This window comes from Eucyclogobius newberryi, unplaced genomic scaffold (assembly GCF_026437365.1).
Source record: "Eucyclogobius newberryi isolate DKJ021-1_F unplaced genomic scaffold, fEucNew1.0.hap1 SCAF_9, whole genome shotgun sequence".
Classification (NCBI taxonomy): Eukaryota; Metazoa; Chordata; class Actinopteri; order Gobiiformes; family Gobiidae; genus Eucyclogobius; species Eucyclogobius newberryi.
This window is the reverse complement of record NW_027316532.1, coordinates 267,218-282,483: the sequence shown is the minus strand read 5'-3', so window position 1 is coordinate 282,483 and position 15,266 is coordinate 267,218. Positions and strand designations below refer to the sequence as shown.

General features: G+C 43.9%; 1 protein-coding gene across 1 annotated transcript in view; it reads left to right on the top strand.

The window, feature by feature from the left end:
* The first annotated feature begins 4,218 nt into the window (after positions 1-4,218).
* b3galt2 (UDP-Gal:betaGlcNAc beta 1,3-galactosyltransferase, polypeptide 2) overlaps positions 4,219-15,266 on the top strand; it is a 32,678-nt gene continuing 21,630 nt past the window's right edge. Inside the window, exon 1 of the mRNA XM_072438953.1 lies at positions 4,219-4,329. The gene's annotated coding sequence lies outside the window, so the exon portion shown is untranslated. The remainder of the gene's footprint in view (positions 4,330-15,266) is intronic.

The window sequence follows — 15,266 nt, the reverse complement described above, 5'->3', positions numbered from 1 at the left end:
AATGCATTTAAAACATTATTTTGACAGCTGTGACTTGCAGGTATGAAAGCACTGAAGTGAATGGGTCTCATTAAAGAGTCCATATATTCTGTTCAATTTCTTTTGTTTTATAATCCTGGATGAATAATCTCTGTGATTTTGAAGAGCAATTATCAAACATTATCGGGATTTAAGAGATTGTGGTTTATTTTTGTACGCCCAGATGTAGAAATGTAAAACCAGATCTACAACGCCACAAATGGATGAGAAAGTGGATTTCTGCACCTAATCCGACTGCAGACATCAGCCACATATGAATGAAGCTGCAAATGTGTTTTTCTAGTATATTAAACTTTTCCTTAACTGTAAGAACTGATTTTTTATCGAGACAAAACTGCGAGTATGGGCTAAATATGAATGGTGCGTGTGGAATTGTTGGCAAGGGAGAGTTGTTTGAAAAGAAACGATCCCAAACGCTTTTTGCAAAACATTTTTAGATTTTAGACCAAATAAAATCACAAACTAAAGTTTCTTACATTGACATGAGTGAATCAGCCTATATATATATTATATATATATATATATATATATATATATATATATATATATATATATATATATATATATATATATATATATATATAATATATTACATGTGCAGGTTTTATAAGACATCTCCAGGGTTGATCATATTAGAAAGTATTAGAAAGTACAACGTGCTTGTGTCAATGTGGCCTCCTCATGTCAAATGTTCACTTTTATATGTCTGAAATATGAGCATTCTTGTATTTGTGCTTCTTATTTTATTTGATATCATTCTATGATGAAAAAAGGTAAAGATGTTTTACGTACATTTATCTCAGTAAATTACTTTCAATTTAATACGTGTAATTTGATTGCATTTTTTCACCACCTGCAGTGTCTCGTTTTCATTCAGATCAAAATAGGTTGAGTAACGTTGACATTTTACCCCCTTCACCTCCTCCCCTGCTCCTCCTGCCCCTCCCCCTTCACCTCCTCCCCTGCTCCTCCTGCCCCTCCCCCTTCACCTCCTCCCCTGCTCCTCCTGCCCCTCCCCCTTCACCTCCTCCCCTGCTCCTCCTGCCCCTCCCCCTCTCCTTCTCCCCTGCTCCTCCTGCCCCTCCCCCTCTCCTTCTCCCCTGCTCCTCCTGCCCCTCCCCCTCTCCTCCTCCCCTGCTCCTCCTGCCCCTCCCCCTCTCCTTCTCCCCTGCTCCTCCTGCCCCTCCCCCTCTCCTTCTCCCCTGCTCCTCCTGCCCCTCCCCTTCACCTCCTCCCCTGCTCCTCCTGCCCCCCCCCTCTCCTCCCCCCCTGCTCCTCCTGCCCCTCCCCCTCTCCTCCTCCCCTGCTCCTCCTGCCCCTCCCCCTCTCCTTCTCCCCTGCTCCTCCTGCCCCTCCCCCTCACCTCCCCCCTGCTCCTCCTGCCCCTCCCCCTCACCTCCTCCCCTGCTCCTCCTGCCGTTAGCTTTTGGCAACGCGCTAGCCCAGCTCTTGTGCTGATTGGTCAGAACGGTAACCGCCCAGAACATGAACCGAACATGAACCGAACGCTAGAGTTGAATCATTGATTCATGAGGAAAACCAGGCTCTGGACTAAGACTTCATGAATGAACATGAAGTTGACAGGAGTCATCACTGGGTCAGGATTAGGGTTGTCACGTGCCACTCACGCAGGGCCGGCCCAGCCTATAAGCGAACTAAGCAGCCGCGTAGGGCCCCGAGGCGTTAATAGGGGCCCCAATCTGGCAACCCGTCTTATGAGAAGTGCAAGCGCAGCGTGCGCCACTAGTGTAGTAGCGCTGCTGGCGCGGCAGCGCACACAGCGGTAACATATAACGCACAAACCGCATTTATTTGTAATGACAATCTGGCAACCAAGACACCAAACCTGCTCTGATTGGGCAACTTCATTGTGCGCGAGCAGAAGAGCAAAACATAAACACAACACAACGTGGTCCTCATGTCCAGAAGAATATATCCCCCTGATGCCGAAAAACGAAAGAAGAAACTTCTTGACGATGTAAAGAAACTGCAAACTCAACAACACTCTCCAGGTTTTGAACTTCTCTTACAAAGAGACGGTTAATGCTGCTGTTTGAAACAACACGAGTCTGTCACGTTAGTTCGCTCAGGCTGGAGGCGACGAGAGCTCTGCCCCGCGCACAATAATATGTGTCTGAATGAAAGATAATAAGCTTCACATTGACACCAGCCCCGTCGTGTGAGCTGCAGGTGAGGCCGGTGAGGGGCCTCTATGCCCCGGGTCACTAAGAGGCGGAGATCCGGTCCGGACGAGCGCCGTGTCGTCCAGAACCTCTGATGTGAGACTTTGGAGTGAACAGTGTGCGGCCCCTGTCCCGGGCCCCGGGCCCCTGTGCAGCCTCAGTCAGAGATGAGCGGTTTGAGTTTGCGTCCCTCTCTCTCACATCACCATGTGTCAGATCAATCGTGACTCGTGATGTCTGTTTGACTTTGACTTCTTAAAGTGCAATGAGAGGAACGTAAAGGTTTATGCACGTCAGGTCCATCAGCCAATCACATCGCAGCATTGTTTCACACAGAGTCCAGTGTGTGGTGTTCTGATCAGAACAAACATTTATATTGTAATTCACTTTTAATAGAGCAATAAAACATTTCAATTTATTTAAAAAGCATCATTAGACTATTTGTTATAAATTATAATAAATTGATAGTGAAAAATAACCAGACATATTATAATTACGTCTGTTATAGAATAATACTATATATTTTTATACAAAAGTGGCAAAGTTGCAGAAACACAGTCTCTTCACTAGAGCGAGGTTTGGACCTTCACTTCTCGTTCTGTTCATTCTCTGGGAATAACATGTTTGTTTTATCAGTGTTAATTGTTAATCAAGCAATGCTTATGCCATTTGTTTAATTTAATATAACTTGTTTTGTCACTTTGGCAAGAAGGAACAGTTGGGAGCAGTAAAAGATAAATTAGTAAGGATAACTATTACTTTTACATTTTCAGTTAAAATGAATCAATTTGACCATAATTATTTTTCATAGCCAATATTGTATTGAGTAATTAAGTACACTAATGTATTAATAACTGGCTTTAGTCACTTTCTCCTGGCACAGTTTCATCACATCATCATTTTATAGCATTACAACCTCAACATTTTACTCTTACTTTAGCCGGCTGGACCACATTAAAATGCAGCAGAAGACCCAAAAAAGGTCTGAAAATATCTGGGGGACGACCCCCAGACCCCCCTGTTCATTCATTTAAACTAATGTGCTAATGTGGCTGTCGACCCTTAACGCCCACAAATACACCCAAAAACATATCTGGGACGTGTGTTATTTGTACAGGGAGTAGAGGTGATGTCAGCGGAATACCAAGTTGCATTGTGGGATTTAAGTTATCAATATTTGAGCTTGTGAGGTGTTGAGAATAAACTGGCAAATATATGCCCTGGAGTTTTGGTGCTTTGTTTGCGTTGAAGAAAGTTCCATATGTGAATTGTTTACTGACAATGGCAATAAAACTGATTCTGATGACGTGGTGAGGGGCCCCCAAAAATGTTTTCGCTTAGGGCCCCCTGAGGGCTTGGGCCGGCCCTGCACTCACGTCACCTGAACGAGCCCCGGCGCGCGCGCGCGTCACGTGACCGCAGCGCTAAAAGTGCCGTGACGTGGGCGCGTCAGACAGAGCAGCGGTGCCTCACTGCCCAGCTGCCCGGCTCCAGAGCTCCCTGGGCCGGCTGCACAATCTGACAGGCATCGCGGGAAGGTTCAGGCTCTGAAGCGAGACGTTTCCTGTTCTGGAAAACCCTGGACTATTTCGTTCATTCAGATTCCAAAAAAAGGTGAGCAGGGATATTGTGTTTGAATTCAATGTTTGGCCGTTGCCTCGTGAAACATCGGGCTGCGCCGTGTTCTGACATCTGGCTGACAATTGCGGATTTTTCACCAATTTATGAAATAAGAACAGCAACTTCAAGTGGGGGACGCGGACATTTGAGCGCAGTGGCCCCGGACAGCGCAGTGGCCCCGGACAGCGCAGTGGCCCCGGACAGCGGGATCACACAGACACAAAGCCGGAGGAGAGTGCGCATCGCTGGAGGCAGAGGACCACAACACACCGCCCGTAGCTCCGTGAGGTAGAAGCAGACAGTGATGGACGCGTCGCGGCTGTGAACGGAAGCGATTTGAGGAAGACATATATATATATATATTGATATATATATATATATATTGATATATTTACGCGGGGAGGTATGGCGAGCGATGAGATGACAGCAGCGGGGTTCAGGCGCTCCGTAAGCCCGGGAGGAGACGGAGGAGACAGCGGGGTGGGAGGTAGGTGGATGTACACCGAGCTGCCTGCACGTCCCTCCTCAGCCCCTTCTACATGCTCATTATTCATTTAGCCTCCCCGCCCTCTTCTAGCCTCCATTACGTCCAGGAGCTCGCGTCCACATCCGTCCATCAATCAAGTCTCGGGCTCTCGGTGATGGATATGCAGAATTTTGCATCAAGATATTGTCTAATGCAAACACAATAATCGATACAGTATTGTATCTCCATCTGATGATTTGTTTTGACAGAGTCTGATTAGTGGTAAATTAAGGCATGTATTTTCATTTCAGAGCTGATATTATTGGGTCAAAACAAAAGATAATGCAGTAAATTACAGCCATATCACATTTTGCAATCTTTTCCTAATTTCTTGTTTAAATTATTTTGCCTATTGAAGAAAATAATGCAATGCAAAATATTTAGGGCAACTCGGGTAAATAATTTGATAAATAGAACAAATTATTGCTTAAATCAGGAATAAAATGTCCTGTAAAGTATTGAAATTGCAATATTGGTTGACGCAATAATCATCGACACGATATTGGCTGATGCAATAACACTTACTGTGAACAACAAACTAAATGTATTGCAATAACAACGAGATTCTCCATCAGACAGAATATTGCTGTCATTTTAACAAAAGTGTGTGTTTAAAATGAAACAAATATTTTACCTATATTTTCTAAAGTCTGAAATCTTGTTTTTGGCATTTGACGTTAAAAAGTAAGCTGTATTAATAAGTAACAGTAATACAAATATCAGTCATTTACGGCCACATTGTACAGCTCTATTGGCTTAGATCATTTATTTATTTAATCAGGGATAAAATGTGGGTGTTCAAGACGATTTTATTCACTACAGTATATGCATTATTGTACATGTACGTTTTGCAGATATTTGGGAACAGGATTAAGTATATTAACATTAGAAAAGATGTAGTTGATTACTTTGGTCAGTGAACTCAAATATGACACCTGCATCATACATTTAACATCCCTCAAATGTGAATGAGACTTATTTACAATGTGCAGTCTTATACACATGGATCTCAAATCTAACTGCAATACTTCTCAGAAAAATCACAATCAGATTTTTTCTGTCCCAGACCCGAGTGACAATGTCTGGGGGGTAAAGCGGTTGCCTCATAACTGGAGGGTTGGAGGTTCAGTCCCGGCTCCAACCAGTGCATACTGCTGTTGTGAATCACTCAAAGGTTCTGTGCACCTAGAGCAATATGTTGCAATTTCCCCTCATATTTTTGCAATTAAGTTTTAGTAATTTTATTGAGAATACTAAAGGAAATTCATTATCAATATGGCGTAAATGTTGTGCCATTTGTTTGTTTAATGTGCTCTATAAAACTATGAAAAATAAACTACTAATGGCCAAGGTTCTATTAGAAAAGAGCAATTTAAGTGCAAAAAATAAAATAAGATATGACTTATTGAATAACTTGTTTATGCAAAACATTTGACATATTCACTGTTTTGATCAGTGATGGAAAGTAACAAAGTAAAAGTCTCGGTGGCCTTGGTTTTCCTGGTGTACATGGCCCAGTGGCATACATGGCATAACAAGCTTATCCACCAATGCCCCTGCTATGAAAACAAAAACACAATTCAGTACTTCTCCACCTTAATGGTTAAAATGTGTGTATTTCCTTTTAAGTTTGACGGGCAGTGCTTCTACAAAGAAATACTGCTATATATTTGGTTCTTCAAAAAATGTGATATATTGCAGAATAACACATGCAATGTAATGCATTGTACATACAGTAAAATATGATGTAAAATTGTATTACTATCGTATCAATAAATCGAAATGTATTTGTAGCGCAAAATTCAGGCAAAGAGCTATTCAAAGTGTCATACTAAAACTACATTAAAACCACAAGACAATATACATCACAAAAGATCGATAGAAGTATAAAAACACATTCAAATGTATTTAAATAGTGAAAAGCAGATACATGGTGCGTTGCACCAATGAAATTTCCCCATGTGGGACAACAAAGGAATATCTTATCTTATCTTATCTTATCTTATCTTATCTTATCTTATTTCCCTCAGTTACAGGCACAAATAGAAAAAACAGTATTCAGTGAGACAGCTGTCGCGTATGGAATCGATATGAATCGTGAGGAACCCTGAGGAACCCTGAGGAACCGTGAGGAACCCTGAGGAACCGTGAGGAACCCTGAGGAACCCTGAGGAACCGTGAGGAACCCTGAGGAACCGTGAGGAACCGTGAGGAACCGTGAGGAACCGTGAGGAACCCTGAGGAACCGTGAGGAACCGTGAGGAACCCTGAGGAACCGTGAGGAACCCTGAGGAACCGTGAGGAACCCTGAGGAACCGTGAGGAACCCTGAGGAACCGTGAGGAACCCTGAGGAACCGTGAGGAACTGTGAGGAACCCTGAGGAACCCTGAGGAACCGTGAGGAACCCTGAGGAACCGTGAGGAACCCTGAGGAACCGTGAGGAACCGTGAGGAACCCTGAGGAACCGTGAGGAACCCTGAGGAACCGTGAGGAACCGTGAGGAACCCTGAGGAACCGTGAGGAACCCTGAGGAACCGTGAGGAACCCTGGGATACCTGGCCCAGACATGACTCGCACACTCCACTCAGAGAGATCTGGAGTCCAACCCACAAGCTCTTCACTGAGAGGACACAGGCTAACCACTCTCCCACAGTAACACTCTATTGTCTCGTGACAGCATTTATTCCCCTAGCGGAAAAATCCAACCGTCTTTGCTCCATAACCCTGGGCTGTCGGTATCAATCATAGCTTTCATTTGGTGTTGCCTACAGCTCCACCATATTTGATTCTCATGATGGTGGTTTAAATTGAATTTTGACAAAACAGCCCCATCTGTCAAGAAGCAAAACTCAATCATGTTTCAATGGCAAAGCCAGCGCTGCCTTTTGAACTTGTATCATTTGTTTCACACGTTTTCCCCCATGTTTAAACATAAACCTTTGTATATGTGAATATGAATATGTTTATACAAAAGAAATAGCTGGAGACATTCGTCTACAAATTTGAAGAGGTTGTGAGTTCGATCTTTGGTCTACCATTCCATATAATCTGCAGGACTTAATACAAATGTAATCAGGTCTTATTTCCAGTGAAATGAACTGCTGGTTCACACCAAACACTGAGAGGCAGTAATCCTGAATACTACTACTACTACTCCAATACGTCTATGACTGTACTTTTGAGGTTTGCGATGGGCAGATAGATACCAAAATATGAATATATCAATAATGACTCATGCAAAAATATGAATACTTGACTTTGTTGGAACAAACTCTGTATATTTTCATTTATCTGTAAATGAAGATAATGGCAAAGGGACATTTTACAAGAAATACAAACACAAAACACAAAGACACAAGGAAAACCAAACTTACATCAACCACAGTGGGAGGAACATACAGTACAATACATAGCTCATGTTTGGACCAAGTGATCTACATATATCATCAGTAATAATGTACATTATCTACAAATGCAGTGGGTTAGAGTTAACGTTTTCATATATGTGTGTTTTATTCTTTAAAGAAGTCCACGGAATTCAAACAAAGTCTGGCAGAATATTTCTCTTGACATCTTTGTCCAATTTGTACCAATAATATGTCATAAATATTCAATTTTCAGTTTGTAGCAAAAGTCATTTTGTTCTATTTTATAAACGTCCAAAACATTAAATTATATCATCATCAAACAGCTCATGTTTAATAAATATTCTAAATAAACTCCATATAACCCTACTATTTTAGTGAGGGGTTTTAGTAAGAATTGTAATCCCAATTCATTAATTGCACTGACTAAATGCTGAACCTGAGTGACCCATTTGAACCACATGTGTCCAGCAGCTGTCCACCCATGGGTGCTCCCATGGGAGCACCCATGGGAGCACCCATGGGTGCTCCCATGGGTGCTCCCATGGGTGCTACCCCCATTTACAGCACATGCACTGGCCTCCATTCACAGAGAGAGAGAGAGAGAGAGAGAGAGAGAGAGAGAGAGAGAGAGAGAGAGAGAGAGTCTAAAAAGTGTCTATAAGAGAACACTTAATATCAGCTCTTGAGCGTTTGAGAGCCTGGACTTTGAGATCAAGACCTCAGGACTTGGACTTGGATGTTGCAAAGTGCAGTGGATTTCTTTTGTTTATTTGCCACTTATAACTTTAGTTTAGAGCGAATTCGGTCTATTGAGGCTTTCAGACTTTTCCAGTCCTCGTGTAGACTCGGTTTTGTCCTGTTCTACTCCTGTTTTGGTCTAAGTTTAGTCCCAATTGTGAGGATAGACCTCAATTTGCATGAAATAAAGCTCCACCATAGGACGGCATCTGACACAGAGGGATAAAGTGTCTGAGAAGCTGAAGCACTGGAGCGAGACCTAAGGGAGTGAACTTCTCACATGTACAGGACCTGACCTGGATCAGATAAAGATCGGCGCTCACAGAGACATCGGTGGACTTCAGTGCGGGCCAGAGAATACAGGTTCAGATGAATATATATATATGTATATATATTGTATATATACATATATATCAGCAGCAGCTAAACAATCCCTTCATTTTTCCAAATTTGTATAGCAATTTCATAATTGCATAGCAAAACATGAAAGTGACTAACAATCAATATTTTCCATTGATATAACACGATTATTTATTTAAAATGTATTTGTAAATATTCATTTAAAAAAAAAGATGAACAAATTAACTTTTAAACACTTTTTAAACGTTAAAAAAAAAAAACTTGCAAATAAAATGAGTTGTAGAACAAATAAATCAACACAAAGTCAGATGGTCTTATTTACAACTTTCTTCCACATCATCATCATCAGATGACTATTTGCAGGAGTCTCATTTACATATGAATTGTTATTACACTCACTTAATACATAAGTGTTAAGCTTCTGATGGAAAAATAAAGGTTGCTGTGGCGACCATCATGGTGTATTTTATGTCTTATTCAAATTGTACCGCTCTATTTGACGTTCCATTCCAGCTATAAACCTTTCTATTTTTCGTTTTGCTATTTGATGACGGTCCCTAAGTACTCTCGTCACCGCTCCGGCTGCACATTTGATGACGGTCCCTAAGCCCTCGTCTCCAGCTGCACATTCGGAGCGTGTGATTGGCTGAGCCCAAAATACACATCTGATTGTTAAAACCAGGTCGTGTCACTGCAGTGTAAATATGAATATTTTGGCAGTGAATGATCTGTAAAGACTTTTGTGTTTAGGAGTTATTGACCTCTGACCTCTGAAGTCCGATTCTGTGACGCTAACTTTAGCGCACATGGCTCCTCCCACTTTCAGACTCGATCTGAGGCAGCAGCGGGACTCGTCATGTCCACACAGCGTCCTACATGTGTCATGTCCACACAGCGTCCTACATGTGTCATGTCCACACAGCGTCCTACATGTGTCATGTCCACACAGCGTCCTACATGTGTCATGTCCACACAGCGTCCTACATGTGTCATGTCCACACAGCGTCCTACATGTGTCATGTCCACACAGCGTCCTACATGTGTCATGTCCACACAGCGTCCTACATGTGTCATGTCCACACAGCGTCCTACATGTGTCATGTCCACACAGCGTCCAAACATGTGTCATGTCCACACAGCGTCCTACATGTGTCATGTCCACACAGCGTCCTACATGTGTCATGTCCACACAGCGTCCTACATGTGTCATGTCCACACAGCGTCCTACATGTGTCATGTCCACACAGCGTCCAAACATGTGTCATGTCCACACAGCGTCCTACATGTGTCATGTCCACACAGCGTCCTACATGTGTCATGTCCACACAGCGTCCTACATGTGTCATGTCCACACAGTGTCCTACATGTGTCATGTCCACACAGCGTCCAAACATGTGTCATGTCCACACAGCGTCCAAACATGTGTCATGTCCACACAGCGTCCTACATGTGTCATGTCCACACAGCGTCCTACATGTGTCATGTCCACACAGCGTCCTACATGTGTCATGTCCACACAGCGTCCTACATGTGTCATGTCCACACAGCGTCCTACATGTGTCATGTCCACACAGCGTCCAAACATGTGTCATGTCCACACAGCGTCCTACATGTGTCATGTCACACATCGTCCTACATGTGTCATGTCCACACAGCGTCCTACATGTGTCATGTCCACACAGCGTCCTACATGTGTCATGTCCACACAGCGTCCAAACATGTGTCATGTCCACACAGCGTCCTACATGTGTCATGTCCACACAGCGTCCTACATGTGTCATGTCCACACAGCGTCCTACATGTGTCATGTCCACACATCGTCCTACATGTGTCATGTCCACACAGCGTCCTACATGTGTCATGTCCACACAGCGTCCTACATGTGTCATGTCACACATCGTCCTACATGTGTCATGTCCACACAGCGTCCTACATGTGTCATGTCCACACAGCGTCCAAACATGTGTCATGTCCACACAGCGTCCTACATGTGTCATGTCCACACAGCGTCCTACATGTGTCATGTCCACACAGCGTCCTACATGTGTCATGTCCACACAGCGTCCTACATGTGTCATGTCCACACAGCGTCCTACATGTGTCATGTCCACACAGCGTCCTACATGTGTCATGTCCACACAGTGTCCTACATGTGTCATGTCCACACAGCGTCCTACATGTGTCATGTCCACACAGCGTCCTACATGTGTCATGTCCACACAGCGTCCTACATGTGTCATGTCCACACAGTGTCCTACATGTGTCATGTCCACACAGCGTCCTACATGTGTCATGTCCACACAGCGTCCAAACATGTGTCATGTCCACACAGCGTCCTACATGTGTCATGTCCACACAGCGTCCTACATGTGTCATGTCCACACAGCGTCCTACATGTGTCATGTCCACACATCGTCCTACATGTGTCATGTCCACACAGCGTCCTACATGTGTCATGTCCACACAGCGTCCTACATGTGTCATGTCACACATCGTCCTACATGTGTCATGTCCACACAGCGTCCTACATGTGTCATGTCCACACAGCGTCCAAACATGTGTCATGTCCACACAGCGTCCTACATGTGTCATGTCCACACAGCGTCCTACATGTGTCATGTCCACACAGCGTCCTACATGTGTCATGTCCACACAGCGTCCTACATGTGTCATGTCCACACAGCGTCCAAACATGTGTCATGTCCACACAGCGTCCTACATGTGTCATGTCCACACAGAGTCCTACATGTGTCATGTCCACACAGCGTCCTACATGTGTCATGTCCACACACCGTCCTACATGTGTCATGTCCACACAGCGTCCTACATGTGTCATGTCCACACAGCGTCCTACATGTGTCATGTCCACACAGCGTCCTACATGTGTCATGTCCACACAGCGTCCTACATGTGTCATGTCCACACAGCGTCCAAACATGTGTCATGTCCACACAGCGTCCTACATGTGTCATGTCCACACAGCGTCCTACATGTGTCATGTCCACACAGCGTCCTACATGTGTCATGTCCACACAGCGTCCGAACATGTGTCATGTCCACACAGCGTCCTACATGTGTCATGTCCACACAGCGTCCTACATGTGTCATGTCCACACAGCGTCCTACATGTGTCATGTCCACACAGCGTCCTACATGTGTCATGTCCACACAGCGTCCTACATGTGTCATGTCCACACAGCGTCCTACATGTGTCATGTCCACACAGCGTCCTACATGTGTCATGTCCACACAGCGTCCAAACATGTGTCAGGTCGTTATTGACGATCGATTGACGGGTGATCAGTACTTTTAGGCGCTTTGGTTACACAATTGAACACACATTTTTGTATCGCAAAAGCTGCGACACAAACACACTTTTTTCTGAGGAACGCATCACATTTGAGAGAAAATGCGTCACATTTTGCGATACGGCTTATTCTGAACCCTGCATGTGCATTCAGCTGCCGTGGGTTGGTCTTGAGCCCAGTTTAGTCGATGGACTTGGTTTGGTGCTGTTCTAATCCTGCTTTACTTCTGGGTTAGGGTTAGATGTGTATGTAGGAGGCAATATTACATTATAGTCCAATGAGGTAACTTATTTATTGTTTAAGAGCAGAGTTTTTTTTTTCTTTCATGCCTGACTGTTGAGTTTTATTTGTCAAGGACCATGTCCCAGGTTGGATCATTTTGGCATAGCTATTTGAAATGTGTCTTGTTAGTTTTCTTTGGTCCACACAGCAGCGTGCACACACAGTCCTGTGGTGATAAATGATCAAAGCAGTGCTGTCCTTGGCATTGGTTTAGTAGCAACATGACTTCAGGAAACACTTTTCTTTAATAGACTACAGGCTAAAAAAGCTCTCTTCCCTATTTATCTATGTCTGCTGAATAAAAAAGACTCTTCTCTTAATTTACTGGTTATAGCAGCAGTTAATACAATCAATGACTGATGATGGTGATATGGATGGAAATAAAAAACAGAAACATTGTATCATCGCAAGGCAAAATGCTGCGTGCGGACAGAGAGATTTGATTAGATTTACATTTCTCATGACACTGTCTCGAAGCATTTCATTCATATTAAGTTGCTCACTGTGTTTTTTTAACTAATCTTTACCGGTCCTGGAGCCATTGATGTCATTTTAATTCCTCCAGGACAATGTGTCTATTACTCACATATCAGTCTCAAAGTGGACCAACCGCTCACAAGGGAACTTAAGGATACAATCATTTTATAAATGGAAGATATAGGAGCATACCACGCTCTGGTCTTTGAAAGTTGTGAAAATTGCTTATAAACTGTACATAGAAGTGGACGTAGGGACCACATAATCCTTCTTCCGGTTGTATTAGTTAACACAGGGCTGCCCACCTCGGTGACTAAGTTCTACACGGACTTAAAGCCGTTTTCGGGCCGTCCGGGGAATCGGTGCAGTCTTGACTCGTTGGTGCACATGAACATTGGGTATTTTACACAAATTAATCTACTTTATTGCATATTCAACGACGAGACTTTTCCCTCATTCAGGCCAATAACAACGGAAGTGCCGATCCCCGACCAAAAGAGGAAAAAGTGGGCGGGGCAAAATAAGGTGAATACTGTATCCCGGCTAGTAGTTATATAGCTAATGTAGCTATAGCTAATTTGGAGCCTAGTTCCATATTTGGAAATCGGAGAGTGTGTTTCATGGCAACCACAGTGCCAATCAGGAGCAAGGTTGTTGAAGGTACTCGCCCCTGCCGCTGGGGACGAAAGCCTAACAACCAGCTGTGAGTCTGACAGCAGCAGTTCAAGAGAAAGAGTCTGTTTGGAACACGGTGGCTAGCAAATTAGTTACGTCTACTTTTATATACAATCTATGGGTACAGCTCCTTTAGCTTTATATATATTTTGCTGCTTTTGTTATGCACCATGTTCACTGTATGCAAATCTTCAAAACCCCAATCGCACCATTATCCCTATCAACGGCACACTGACATTGACCCCGCGCTAGCTTGGGTCTTCATTAGCGTCGCTGTAGCTAATTGGGCTGGCTCAGACCTGACATTGATGAAGGCGAGCAGTGGCAGATTGAACACAAGTGCTAAAAATGTGTGGTGATTCCATGTGTGAGTGCAGCAACGACTGAGAGAAGAGTGACATTTCAGAAAGTTGTCGGAGCTTAAGTGGGCGGGTGGCGGGATATAATAGAGCTTTATAATTGATCGGCGGCGCTGTGGCAGAGTGGTCAGCTCAGCAGAAAGGTTCAGGACTACGTTTGAAAAATTTGGCTGGGTTTCTGTGTAAATTCTCATGTTCTTCTGCATGGATTCCTCTGCTTCTCTTAAGAAAAAGACACACAAGGACAGTTTACAAAAGAATTACCACGAAAGACTTGCTAGTTGGCCCTATGACGAGTTGGCCACTGTCCAGGGTGTACCCCGCCTAAGGCCCAAAGTCACTGGGATAGGCTCCAGTCACCCGCGACCCCGAAAGGAACAAGCGGTAGAAAATAGATGGATGGATGGACTTGCTAGTTTTTGACCTGGTTTGGATCCTGGTTTTGTCCTAGATTCAACCTGGACTAGTCCCGGTTTAGGGCTACTTTAGTCCCGGTTTAGGGCTACTTTAGTCCCGGTTTAGGGCTACTTTAATCCCAGTTTAGGGCTACTTTAATCCTGGTTTAGGGCTACTTTAATCCCGGTTTAGGGCTACTTTAATCCCAGTTTAGGGCTACTTTAATCCCAGTTTAGGGCTACTTTAATCCTGGTTTAGGGCTACTTTAGTCCCGGTTTAGGGCTACTTTAGTCCCAGTTTAGGGCTACTTTAATCCTGGTTTAGGGCTACTTTAGTCCCGGTTTAGGGCTACTTTAGTCTACTTTAGTCCCGGTTTAGGGCTACTTTAATCCCAGTTTAGGGCTACTTTAATCCTGGTTTAGGGCTACTTTAGTCCCGGTTTAGGGCTACTTTAGTCCCGGTTTAGGGCTACTTTAGTCCCGGTTTAGGGCTACTTTAGTCTACTTTAGTCCCGGTTTAGGGCTACTTTAATCCCAGTTTAGGGCTACTTTAATCCTGGTTTAGGGCTACTTTAGTCCCGGTTTAGGGCTACTTTAATCCTGGTTTAGGGCTACTTTAGTCCCGGTTTAGGGCTACTTTAATCCCGGTTTAGGGCTACTTTAGTCCCGGTTTAGGGCTACTTTAATCCTGGTTTAGGGCTACTTTAGTCCCGGTTTAGGGCTACTTTAGTCCCGGTTTAGGGCTACTTTAATCCTGGTTTAGGGCTACTTTAGTCCCGGTTTAGGGCTACTTTAGTCCCGGTTTAGGGCTACTTTAGTCCCAGTTTAGGGCTACTTTAATCCTGGTTTAGGGCTACTTTAGTCCCGGTTTAGGGCTACTTTAGTCCCGGTTTAGGGCTACTTTAATCCCAGTTTAGGGCTACTTTAATCCTGGT